Source organism: Xenopus laevis, chromosome 7L, assembly GCF_017654675.1.
Source record: "Xenopus laevis strain J_2021 chromosome 7L, Xenopus_laevis_v10.1, whole genome shotgun sequence".
Taxonomy (NCBI): domain Eukaryota; kingdom Metazoa; phylum Chordata; class Amphibia; order Anura; family Pipidae; genus Xenopus; species Xenopus laevis.
Window position 1 is genome coordinate 101,839,802 of NC_054383.1, and position 9,093 is coordinate 101,848,894.

Here is a 9,093-nt window from a genome sequence, read left to right on the forward strand (position 1 = left end):
CTTTCTGATGGCTGCTGTTTTTCCTTCTTAATGTAACTGAATGTGTCTCAGTGAGACATGGGTTTTTACTATTGAGTGTTGTTCTTAGATCTACCAGGCAGTTGTTATCTTGTGCTAGGGAGCTGTTATCTGCTTACCTTCCCATTGTTCTTTTGTTTGGCTGCTGGGGGGGGAGGGAGGGGGGTGATATCACTCCAACTTGCAGTACAGCAGTAAAGAGTGATTGAAGTTTATCAGAGCACAAGTCACATGACTTGAGGCAGCTGGGAAATTGACAGTATGTCTAGCCCCATGTTAGATTTCAAAATTGAATATAAAAAAATCTGTTTGCTCTTTTGAGAAATGGATTTCAGTGCAGAATTCTGCTGGAGCAGCACTATTAACTGATTCATTTTGAAGAAAAAAAAAAAATTCCCATGACAGTATCCCTTTTATAAGTAGGTTAAAAATATACAGTTGGTACATTTAAATCATTTTAGCCAAATATTTTGCTCCAAATCTTTGAACATATTTACATGTATATTTACATGCATAGAAAATATAATACAGATGTGATAACATTTTCTGGAACTCAATAGAAACTGTGCTGGGAGTACCAAGATACATCAACAATAAAATAAAATGTATTCATAGGATTATTCTTCCTCTCATGTATTCAGCAGGGCAAGGGGTAATATATTGCCAGCCCTTTGTTTGTTGGGTTGGGATAGGTTTATCCCAGCAGTGGGGTATGCCTGCCAGACGGCAAGGGTCTCATATACCCGTGACCAGTGGAGTGTAGTTCAGTACCTTCTTTGGTATTGGTCCCAGGAGGCAGTGGTTTGGAGTGAGCCTTACCTGCTACCAATCGCTCATCAGAGTGAGGCTGGCATTCCCATCTGCTGTTATTTGATGTTATATATACATTTTATAAATTAAACACTGTTATTGTTGTGGCCTTTAAAATTCCAGCCTGGATTCTGTGTCAATGTTACAGTGCTGCGCAATATGTTGGCGCTACATAAATACATGTTAATAAATGTCTTTAGGGTACCAGGGTAGGAGTATTTGAGCCAAAAAGAGTTAAAATGTCATGAGATGACCAGATGCATTGATATTGGCCAATCAAACACCCTCCCCACTAAGTCACATACCCCAACCTGACATCATCCACCCCGCCCCCATTCCGATGGTTTTCTAAGTTGTGCAAAGGCCTTGGTATGCTTCTATATGTTTCATTCATATTGTTGCACCGAAAATGCTCTGAACGATTTATGTGTATGCAATGGTGTTTGGATACATTGTTAATATTGTGTTCAATTTAACACTTGCTGTTTTTTTTTTCCCTTTACTTTTGTGCTTCCCTTTTTTGCCCTTTCATGAAATTGTTTTGTTTTTATATTTTTTTGTTTGTGTTTATAGTTTGTGTTTCCCATCCTTATGACGTTTGATATCACCACTCACGTCATTCCTGCCACTGGGGGTTTATCTGGCATAGTGTTGTTTGCATTGTCAATTTGAATAAGACTAGATTGCTAGCTGAATTATTAGTCAACTATTTAATAAACACTAAATATTTTTCATAAGACCTGAGTGTGGACCTACTATATATACTGTATATGTCAACTACATTCACACATTGTTAAATGTTCTTATTTTTTTAACCTGTTATTGGAGCATTGAATCATTGGCTTCACATTAACCTACGAGCACTGCTATCCTCTTGGAAAGAGTTAGATTAATTATTCTGAATGTCTGACCTGGGTTTTTCAGCATAACTTGGCTTTCTGTAATTTGGACCACTATGCCTTGAGGCTTCTAAAAATATTCAAACAATAACAGAATGCCATAGGATTGCTTTACCATCAACATGGATGTATACTAGCTTAGTTAAACTCGGTACTTTCTCATTATTACATAATACAATCAGTTAAATATAACTAATTGTTTAAATAGATCCCATGTCTGAGTAAGGCTTCGGAGCACATAGGCAGCTGAAATTGGTATGAAACAGTGATGATAACACAAGTTAGAGAAAAGTAATCTTTAACAATATTTTGCATGTGATGTATATGTATATTACTCCCTCTATAGCATAGTATCCAGCAGATGCCCAACAAAGTGGGAACTGGAGGGAGCACAATAAAGACTAGGGTTGTAGAGCATTGTGATCTGATGGTTGTAGCAGTACACGTGATTATTGTTGAGTTATGCTGAGAATGTATAATGGAGCAGTTCAAATGAGCTGTCTATGAATCAAAGTGAGACCTGTATATTTAGTGAGTCGTTGCCAATAGTCAGAAAATGAAAACAAAGCAATTAGTTGTTAGATTAATTATAGAGTGTATAATTCAAATGACCTTGGTCATTAGCAACGACTGACAAATCAAAGGAGGATCAATGGGGCCTTTAAAAACAAGATGGTAATGTATGTTCAATCCTTTGAACCAGACTAATCTGGTAAGATTGTTAGGAGTACTTTGGATGGTCTACTCATAAAACCTCAAGCTTTGGAAACCAATAGCATTTCTCTATTGACAGCATAACAACAAAGATTGACCATATTGGCAATATAGGGACAACATGTGTGTATGTTGAACTTGGTGGATCACAGTGAAATGGGTGGCAAAAAAATCGTATTGAGTTTATTTCATGTTTAAATGATTCTTAGCAGACTTAAGGTATGGTGATCCAAATTACTGAAAAGTGCACAGAAGCCTGGCAATCTTGGTGAATAGGGTTACAGCCAGTTAAGTTAAGCCTTTGAATCTGTGTAGCTATATAATGGGATAAAAAGTTGATTATCAAATGATTAGAATTTCCATTTAAAGGGGACCTGTCACCCTAAGAAATGAGTCAGAATTCTTTTCTATTGGGTTTGACAAACAAAATAAACTTTACTTACCCGTATATACTCGAGTATAAGCCGACCCGAGTATAAGCCGACCCGAGTATAAGCCGAAGTACCTAATTTTACCTACAAAAACTGGGAAAACTTATTGACTCAAGTATAAGCCTAGGGTGAAAAATGACATCAACCTGTTCCATTGTATGCCTATACTATATACTTGCTATATAAAACTGTGCAGATGAAGCGACAAATAAATAGGTCGAACATTTTTATTTTAACGAGTGACTAAATCACCTTTCTTTTGGTATCCAAAAACAGTGCAAGAGATAACAGCAGCACTAAGCTAAGGTGCTACTGTCCCATTCCAAAATGCCAAGCAGGCCCAGGTCTCAGGGCAGGGCATGCCCCCTGCAGCTGCAGCTGTACCCGAATAACTGAAGAATAAGGAGCCACTCACCTGTCCGAGTCCCCCGGGCTATGCGATGTCCCTATAGGCAGCAGGCAGGAGCGGGTGTCAGTGAGCTCACAAGGGCTAATTGTCCGCCGAGAGCGCTCATTAACTTCTTCTTGCAGCCTCACTCATTGCAACTGCCCTGGCTCCCCCTCACCCTCCCTGTTCTATATAATATGGTAAGTACATGGTCACGATGTGCTTCCTAGACTGAGGGGCCTGCTGGCTCAGTCAGTGGCAGTTGTCCGGACAGTCCAGGACGTTGTAGTGGCGCACTGCCACTGAGGGAGGGCACGGCAGCTAGGGGAAGATCTGGCTGGGAAAGGGGGAAGTGGAAGCGGAACCGCCAGGGCTGGCTGTTCCCTCCCCGCGGTGCTTTGGTCAGTCATAGCTTTCCTGGAAGGCCCGCAGAGTGGTGGACAGCACATCAACATTCCCAGGGAGGGGCACTGCTCCTTGCAAAAGGTCATTGTAATACCAGGTACAAATTTCAGCAGCACAGCACGCTGATAAGCTGTTTTTTTATGCAGGGTGATTTATTAAGACTATGTATACAGAGCATGAATTGATGTTTTGAACATCCTTGGGCTCCCTTTTATGCCTTAAAGGAACAGTTCAGTGTGAAAATAAAAACTGTGTAAATAGATAGGCTGTGCAAAATAAAACATTTTTCTAATATAGTTAGTTAGGAAAAAATTGAATGTATAAAGGCTGGAGTGACTGGATGTGTAACATAACAGAACAGAACACTACTTCCTGCTTTTCAGCTCTCTAACTCTGAGCTAGTCAGTGACTTGAAGGGGGGCCACATGGTACATATCTGTTCAGTGACTTTGCAATTGATCCTCAGCATTCAGCTCAGATTCAAAAGCAATAGATATGACTGGGTAACCAATCAGTGTAAACCAAGAGAGCTGAAAAGCAGGAAGAAGTATTCTGGCTATTATGTTAGACATCCAGTCACTCCAGCCTTTATACATTACATTTTTGCCTAACTAACTAAATTTTTTATTTTGCACAGCCTATCTAGTTACCCAGTTTTTATTTTTACACTGAACAATTCCTTTAAGCCCAGGCTTGATAAAGGGCCCAAAACATTGCCATAAGGCAGTGATCCCCAACCAGTAGCTCGTGAGCAACATGTTGCTCTCCAACCCCTTGGATGTTACTCCCAGTGGCCTCAAAGCAGGAGCTTATTTTTAAATTCCAAGCTTGGAGGCAAGTTTTGGTTGTATAAAAACCAGGTGCACTGCCAAACAGAGCCTCAATTTAGGTTGACAATCCACATAGGGGCTAAAAATGGCCAATCACAGCACTTATTTGGCACCCCAAGAACAATTTTCATGCTAGTGTTGCTCCCCAACTACTTTTACTTCTGAATGTTGCTCACAGGTTCAAAAGGTTGGGGATCCCTGCCGTAAGGTGATCATACATTATAAGATCCTCTCGTTTGGCAAGGTCACCAAAAAGGCGTATACAAGGGCTGTCTAAAAGAATTAATATAAAATATCTCTATCTAGTAATATTTCATGAGCAAAGGATACACAATTTTTAATGAAAAAAACAAAATGAAGTAAATATTATTATAAACAGCAACTTGTTTGAGACTCTGGTAAATAATAACACACTATACCAGTGTGCCATTTAAAAGGATTAGGGCAGTAATAAAAGAAAGTGTAGGAGGAAATAAAGTCTAAGAACAATAATAGAATATGTAAACAAAATGCTGATTGTGGTCTGTTACTACAGAATAGGCATTAGACGTTAGATAAAAAAGATGAGGTTTAGCAGATTCTAAAGAGACATTAATAATTCATTATTTTACCTAATCTTTGATTCAAATGTTTGATGATCGGTCTATGCAAACACAAATAACAATGTAGAACGTTGTACAAAAGGGGGAAAAAACTACAGGAACTTCGAAAAAAAAAAAACATTTTTGCTTCTGCAAAGCCTTATTGAAGTTATTAAGCAGAATTACATAGACATTAAATACATTTCAAAAATAACTTTTGCGGAATACTATATCAAATTGAAATTATACAGATTCCCAAACAAACGAAACCACCATATAAATGGGTTTTCTTGAACAGAAATATAGACTTATATTGCACTGGAAATGTATTCATTCATTTAAACAGTTCAATGTTCCACTATACAAAGCTCTACATTATAGGTCAAAATAGTAGCAAATCCATCAAAAATTGATTTCATTGCCTCCCTTAGATGGTTGAAAAATTAAGACAGGCATCACAACAATATAGGAGAATGTGCACTATAAAAGGAATCTGCTTTAGATAAGGGGCAAGGAAAAGTCCATAATCTCTAAATGTCTATGTATCTCAAGAGTGTTATGGGCTTGATTTATCAATCAATGTGGTATGTACTTAAGATATATTGTAGTAGAATGTCACATACATACAGGTTTTCCCGTTACTAGAGGTGCTTTACTGTTTGTTATAAATAATACATGCAGGAAGTGACTGGAGATCAATACGACACACGCACATGTAAGTGCTCAGAAATAATCAAGGGAGGCTGCTTAATAAACTATTGCTGCTTATTATCACAGTGAAGTGCATTTGCCAAATTAATCACTACAAAGTGTAGTCTAGTTGATGGATTCTTGTAAAGAGGTAATCTTGTAAAGTCTGGACATGGATGCAAAAGATAAGAATACTGGGCACTACTGTATTAATGAAATCAGCAATATTATTTAATGTAAAGTGAGCAACACAAATGTGCATGTGCAATGATCCAAAGAGAGGATTTGTGCCCACAGTGTTATTTCATAACACAAAGGTATAGGGATAAATTGCCCAAAACAGCCTGAAAGGAAATCTTTATAACACTGACAACACCATAGAGGTAATTTAATTACTGTTAATGCAGATTGTAAAGTGCACTTCCCAACGCAATTGCCAGGTTTTTGACCCATAACAATATTTTTTTCCCCAAAATTTTGGTTGCCAGGGGGAGTTGGGCCTGACACAATTGCAGCTGATGCATCTGCACTGCAACTTTTCATGTAGATCACTGTGGAAATCCTGGAGCTACCATCTTGTTCAGAGGTGGCAGTAACTCTGCGTGAATAGATAGTGCTTGATTCAGAGCAGCAGTGCCAAGTGCAAATATACGGTAGCTCAAGGAACTCATGCTGCCCCAAGTGCCTTTAATGAATGGTGTATTTCACACAACTGACTGTGAAGCATGAAAGTGTGGTGCATAAATTACCCCTCATAGGTTAGACTGTACAGAGAAATGGTATCAGCTGTATCCTCCTATATTAAGCACAACTCAGACAGACAGATTAACTTGCAAAGACAAATACTGTATTCTAATACTGCCGTCTCGCTCATGAATGACAACTATTTAATGTTGCAGTAAACAATGAAAAAGAAGTGAAATGAGATCAGACTGTTAAGATATTTAACCACAATGAACAATTTCTTTCAACAACAGAGTTGTGCACAATGCATCTAAAAGATGCAACTGAGCTAAAAAATTTCTGTAGACTGTAGTCCAAATTACATCTGCACATTATTCTTTTGGTGCAAATCTGTTATGCAAATGAATGCAGCCCAAAATCGTAACCCTGAAATTACCCTGAAATATATGTTAGATAATTAACAATATAAAAATTATTATACCTTGTGCTAAAAAAAAACACATTAGAAAACATCATAGCAATTTGCAGAAGCAGCCAGTTGATTACAATATTAGCTGCATGTTGATTAGATGCACTAGAGTAGCAAAGCCTGACTGGTCAAATTCAGATGTTTAAAAATCCCAAAAATACATGCATGGTGTGTTTTTTCTTCCCAAATGGTCGGCCCCCTGATCATTATACACTCATAGCTATTGATGGGCGAATTTATTCGCCAGGCGCAAATTCGCTGCGAATTTGCGCGATTCGCCGCCAGTGAATAAATTCGCGAAACTCCCGCGAAAATTCGCGGAAAAAATTCGCCGAAATTTTTTCGAAAAACGGACGCCGGCGTCAAAAACGGGCGCCGGCGTCGGAAAAACGGGCGCTGGCGTCAAAAACGAGACGCCGGCGACGTTTCGCGAATTTTTCGGCGAAGCCAAACGGCGCAAATTCGCCCATCACTACTCATAGCTCTAACAAGCAGGAAGTAAAGAAGCATGATATTCCTAGCAACATAAAGAATTTTAAATATACACATTCAAAGTGTCAATTTTTTATATGTTTTTATTGTGTTGGAAAAAAGGTCCTTAAGGGATGAAATTGTTAGAACTAAATAATTGATAACCTTACAATAAAGATCCTTATTTACCAATATATTCAAAAGGGAAAGAAGGCATCCCTTGACTGTAGAAGGAGATTTCATCTTCAACTTTAGAAAGGGTATTTTTATAGGGAGAAAGGTGAAGTTATTGAATATTTTCCCTGAAGCAGCAGTACTGTCACATTCAGTTAATTCTTAAAAGAAAGTGCTAGGTAGATTTTAGCAACTGAGACAAGGTTACTTTATGTATAACATTGATTCAGGCCCCAGACCAGCTGACATATTAAAGAAAGGATTTTTTTTTCATCTCCAGATTTATTTACCTTTGCTCTGAAAATGCATGTTTCTGCATAACAAATTGCTGAATAACAATTACAGGCAGTGTCATTATGTGGCTACTACAGCAAATAAAGTTCTGTCTTGCATAAAAAAGGGCATTAACTCAAGGAATGAAAACATAATTATGCCTCTTTATAAGTCCCTGGTAAGGCCTCGTTTGAAGTATGCAGTGAAGTTTTGGACTCCAGTCCTGAAGAAGCATATAAATGAGCTTGAGAGGGTGCAGAGACATGCAGGGATGAAAAATTAAATTTATGAGGGTAGACTGTCAAGGTTGGGGTTGTTTTCTCTGGAAAATAGGCTTGCTTGTTAGGGTACATGATTACTCTTTACAAGTACATTAGAGGGCATTATAGACAAATAATGGTAAATCTTTTTCCTTTAAAAAGAATCAATGCACCAGAGGACACCCCTTTAGACTAGAAGAACATACTGTAACTTTAATTTGAAGTAGCATAGGTGGTTCTTTGTGGTGCGGGAAATGAGGTTGCGGAATACCTTACTGGGTGATGGAAGTAGGGTAATACCCTTCCGGGTGATGTTTTGATGGCATATTCTATCAATGCCTATTAGATTTAGCCTTTAATTTATTGGACAAGTATAATATCATGGCCTATGGTAATACTACATTCTAGAATTAGTATAGATATTGGTATGTATATAGTTTATTACGAGTGTATCTCGTGAGAGTGTGTGTAAATATGTGCACTGGGGATGATTTGGAGTGGTTGAACTTGATGGACTTTGGTCTTCTTTCAACCCAACTTAAAGGGGAACCAAGGTTTGATAAAGAGGCCCGCATAACACAGAAACCCATAATATTTCCATCACAGTTACCTGTTTCTTCAAAAAGAAATAATAAATGCAGTTTTTTATGCTGAAATCCAGCTGTTTAACAGTTCTTCATTTGAAATCCTGGCAGGGAAGGAAGGACTAAACACTGATGTTACAAATTGTAACATCTACTCTACAGCTTACAGACAGCATGCAGGAACTACATAACCCACAATGCATTGCACTGTGATGTTCTGTTCCTTATTGAAATCACATGTGCAGGGAATAGTGGGGTTTAGAGAATGAAGGCTGAGGACAGCTGTCTGTTGATACAAAGTAACAGTAGTCAACCAGCTCAGCAAAGTAGTCAGAGGTAGTCAAAGTAATCAGCAGGAGAGCAGGGGGCTAGGCTTAGGGAACTGTCAGAAACCATTAAAAATCATGAAAAG